Source organism: Puma concolor, chromosome B1, assembly GCF_028749965.1.
Source record: "Puma concolor isolate L17-30 chromosome B1, mPumCon1.1.hap2, whole genome shotgun sequence".
In the NCBI taxonomy this organism is placed as follows: domain Eukaryota; kingdom Metazoa; phylum Chordata; class Mammalia; order Carnivora; family Felidae; genus Puma; species Puma concolor.
The window spans coordinates 70,252,375-70,257,373 of record NC_141670.1 but is presented as its reverse complement, the minus strand read 5'-3'; the positions used below and the strand labels follow the sequence as shown (position 1 = coordinate 70,257,373).

Here is a 4,999-nt window from a genome sequence, read left to right as displayed (position 1 = left end):
CTTTTGAATGCATTTTTGACTTATCTTTAGGTGACTGCTGGTGAGCAGCATATAGCTGAATTTTTGTTTGTGATCCAGTGTGAGGCCTTTCATCTAACCAATGAGTTTATTCTATTTATAGTTATCCCTATAAACACCATGTTTGGTTTCAATTCTTCCATCTTATTTTGTTACCTTTTCATTTTTTATAACTTCTCTTTTTCTATCTTTTTCCATATAATTTGTATTTTCTGACCTTCTGTCTTCAAGTCTATGGGCCCCTTTTTGCTTTTATAGTGTGGTGTAGTGTTTCTACAAGTATGAACCACAGAGGTAATAGAGTCACCTTGATTCTTGTCACACAGGCAGATCCCAGGCCTCCTGAATCCAGGACCTGAGACGTGGAAAAGGGATGCTTTTCACAAGTTTGCCAGGGATCTTTTGAATTCCACCAAATCTTATTTTGCAAAGTTTCAAACATATTGAAAATTTGTGCAACAAACCCAGGTTTGAAAATTTGCAATAATAGTAATAGAAACCCCTGTTACACCCCCCACCTAACTCTAATGATTGCTAACATTTTGCTCCCTTTACTTGCTCTCTCTCACTCTTTCACTCTCTCTCATTGTCTCTCTTTCTGTCTCTCTCTCCTGCCCTCCCTCCCTAGAGTTTCTGAAGATAAATTCCACCAATCTTGAAACAAATCCTGTCACGTTATTGTTAATGACTTCAGCTCTTATTGCTTAAGACTAGAATATTGTGCTTTATGATCACAATATTATTAACACAGCCACAAAATTTAACATTGATCCAAAACTATTATCTAATATGATATCTGTAGTTGACTGTTACACTAAAGGCCACTATGTACCTCTGAGACATCAACAAAGGAATCTGCCGCAAGCAGAGACTGGATGAGCACGTGCCTATTGGGGCCATCCTCCAGGAGGGCTGCTGGGACCTCCGAGGAAGCTGATCCGGCGCCTTGAAAATGAAGAGCCTAAGAAGAGAGGATTCCAGCCATCGAGTCGTTCCCTCTAGCTGCATGAGTGAGTGCTAACAATATCAATGGAAGAACCTCCCAACCAACCCACAGAACCCTGAGAAACAATAAATTATTTTTTAAGCCACTGAATTTGGATTTGTTGTACAACAATAGCTATCTGACATTTAGTCTGTATTTAAACTGTCCCAGTTGTCAAAATAATGTCCCTCTATAGTTTCTTACCACTTTTTTGATTCACATCCATTCAAGACTTACACATTGAATTTGGTTATCAAGTTTCTTTATTGCCTTTTTATTTATACCTGTCCCCTGTCCTACCTGTTTTTATCGTTAATGACATTGACTTTTTAAAATTTTTTTTTTTTTCAACGTTTATTTATTTTTGGGACAGAGAGAGACAGAGCACGAACGGGGGAGGGGCAGAGAGAGAGGGAGACACAGAATCAGAAACAGGCTCCAGGCTCTGAGCCATCAGCCCAGAGCCTGACGCGGGGCTCGAACTCACGGACCGCGAGATCGTGACCTGGCTGAAGTCGGACGCTTAACCGACTGCGCCACCCAGGCGCCCCATGACATTGACTTTTTAATTAAAGAATCCAGGCCTGTTGTCTTATAAATTAGTCTGTAATTTTGATTTTTCTGATTATTTACTTGTGAATAGCTTCCGTTTAGATATTTTCATCAGAATACAATAGGTAATGTTGTTAACATCACATTGTATCATATCCAGAGAGATGCTAAGTTTGATAATTTGGTTAAGATGTCTCCTGTCATGTTCATACATTATTAAAAAATACTTTGAGAGTTTGTTGATATCCTGTTCATCCATTGGCTATAGAACCCAGTGATGATCTCTGCCTGAATAAATTATATCAGTGATTGCAAAAAAGTGATTTTGTAATTCTGTCATTAATTGTGTATTTTTTACCTGGTATTCTTCTGTGAAAATAAACTTTCACTGTTCCCTCCTTCCTTTCCTTTCCTATGGACTTGGAAACTTGTTGTTTATGTTCAATATATCAATATCTATTGTAAACACCATTGTTTTTAAAACTTCAATTCCTCAAAGTTGGCCAGTGGGAAGGACCCCTCAGTGCCTCCTTCATCAGTCTTTGTGCACTTTTTTGCTTTCTGGTGCATTAAGTCACATTGTACCTTCTCCTATGCAGACCATTAGCAATACTTCCTTCAAAGAAATTAGTTCCTTTTATGGGGAAATGATGTTTAGAAACCAAGAATTGTCCCATTCTCTTGCATACTGAAGAAATCATTTTACTTATGTGAATTTTTCATTTGTCATTTACTTCCCACACTTCTTTTCTGCTGTTTTGTTATATCTGAAGAAAGGTCATGTGTTAGGCCTTTTTGAATATCATGTTTTTTTAATGAAGCTGTTATATTTGGTTATGCCATTTGCTCAAGAATATTGTGCAGGAGGGGCTGGAGCTAGTAAATTATAGCTTTAATTCCTGCAATCACTTTGAGAATTTTTTAAGCCTGCTGTGTTCCTGTGTCAGTGGGTTATCTCCTTGCAATTTCTGTTGTTTCCTCTTCAGAGGAAGAAGCTGCTTCCAGCAACAGATGGACATGGCTCAAAGAGAAAGCATTTAGTTCATAAGTCTTCATCTGTTTATTGATCTCTGTTCTTCCAACTTTGTTTAGCAGCCTGTTTGTGTGGATTAAGAGTCTGTATCAGACAAAATAAAGACGACACCTCTAACTTTTCCTTGCTCTTCTGTAGCAAAGAAGAGGCCCACACACAGGCATTACCAGCTTTCCCTGTGGCTACCTTCACTCTATTTCTCAGTATTTCTAATAAAGGATTTTATTAGAAGCAACGGGATAATTTCTGCATGGCTTCACCTAAGCACAGCTCAAGTATTAGTTAAGTCTCTTTTCATTTCAAGGGACAAAAACCCAACACAAACCAGCATGAGATAAATAGAAAATTATTCATTTATGTAAATAGGAAGTGAATAAGTATAATGGTATTCGGGCATGACTCAATTTAGAATTGGTGGGTGCTCTCTCTCCCTTCTGCCATCTTGTTCCTTTCTACCTCTGTTCCCCTAAGTTTTCCATGATTGGCTCTCAGCCCTACATATCCTTGCTTGCTTTTACACTCCTTATTCTCATATAGGCTATCTCCACATGGTAGTGAGACTTCACAAGCAGCTCTAGCCACCTACTGTTCTAGCTCCAACATCTCTTTAGAAAAGCACCTTCTACGTCAGCTAGAAGAGAACTTCAGCCACATGCTCACCCTTGGAGCAATCACTAACCTGGGGTAATGGACTACCATGAATGTGTGACTGTAGACTCCCACGTGAGGAGGGAGGAATTTGCGAGTGGCACCCCAATAGAAAATGAATGAAGAGAAAGAAAGATCACATCCATCACAAAGGAGGGAAGGGGCACATCAAGCAAAAATAGCATGTATCCACTACAGGTCAGCTCTTACCATGGCAGTACCTCTGGCCCAGACAGGACATCTTGGGATTGTCATAGCGATTTCAGATGTTACAGCATCCACTAATCCAACACATCACAGTGGCTTACTCAACAGGGTCCCTGTCTTGCTTTGAGGTCTGGTGTTCTACATCCTCCTCGTTCCAGAATCAAGGCTGAAGGAGCAGCTTCTTTCTGGAACATTCTGTTCTCATGGCAGAGAGAAAGGTGAGAAATGTAAATGGAGTGAAGCTCTTTCATAAAAGAAGTTTTAAGAGCCCTTAGTGCATCCACCTTCTCTTTTTTTCCCTAGGCCAAGAAGATCAGTAACGTTCCAAGCAGGGGCTGCTTCTTAAGCATTGGTCCTCAAATAAAGAGGACATGGGTCACAGCTACAGCCACCCTAAAAGGGATATTTAACATGAACAGAGATAAATCTTCGTTGTAAGTAGCTGTGATTTGGGGTGAATTTGTTTCCACAGCGTAACCTAGTAGGATATGTCTGTATCTCATGTGAAAACCCTAATCAGATTCATTATTCATGCTTCATCAATTTTATTCATTGTTTGGCTCTATGTGTTAACCTAAGCATCTCACACAGGACATAGTACAGATGATTTGTCTAGTAGTTATTGACTGTTTTTGTGTGGTTAGTTGTGTTTAAATTTTTTTAAATGTTTATTTATTTCTGAGACAGAGAGCGAGCATGAGTGGGGGAGGGGCAGAGAGAGAGGGAGACACAGAATCAGAAGCAAGCTCCAGGCTCTGAGCGGTCAGCACAGAGCCCAACGCAGGGCTCGAACTCACAAACCATGAGATCATGACCTGAGCCGAAGTCAGTCGCTCAACCCACTGAGCCACCCAGGTGCCCTGATTAGTTGTGTTTATAGCGCTATTAGACTCACTATCAATAATCTACACTAAATAGTTTTGATATACTCTTGTATTTTTTTCTGAAAGAAGAAATACATGCACCCTGTAGACAACTTGAAAATATAGAGTATAAAGAAGAAATCACACACCGTCCCATAAAACTTGGGTCATCACTGTTGATATTTTAATTATGTTTCAGTGCTTCCCAAGGATATTTTAGTTATTTGATCATATTATGCAGTATTAAATATCATTTTCTCATTTATTTATACATGAGCATTCCCTACATTGTAAAATAAGCTATAAAAACATTTTGATTAATATACAACATTCTAATATGTGAAAGCCATAACTGACCTAACCCTCTCCCGATTGGTTGTTCTCAATTATTACTATAATTAATGCTGTTATGAGCACCTTTGTACTGAATCTTGTAAGCATCTCTATTTTCTTATGTTAAAGTCTTAGAAGATGAAGTACAGGGCCAAATTTAATAAACAATTCTAAGACTTTTAATATGTATTGCTAAATTATTTTAAAGATAAGTTTTACCAAAACAGCCTCACTACACACTTACCAGCATTTTACCTGACCACTATTTTAATCTTTCCAGTCGTATAATCAAAACTAAACTCATTGTTGCAATTTCCTTTCCTAATAAGCTTGAACATTTTCTTATATTTGTTAGCCGTT

At 38.6% G+C, this 4,999-nt stretch overlaps 1 long non-coding RNA gene across 1 annotated transcript; it reads left to right on the top strand.

The window, feature by feature from the left end:
- Nucleotides 1–352: 352 nt before the first annotated feature.
- LOC147581682 (uncharacterized) lies at nt 353–1,109 on the top strand. Its single transcript, XR_015249725.1, has 2 exons — nt 353–486; nt 647–1,109. It is a non-coding gene; the product is annotated as an uncharacterized LOC147581682 (long non-coding RNA).
- Nucleotides 1,110–4,999: the final 3,890 nt, after the last annotated feature.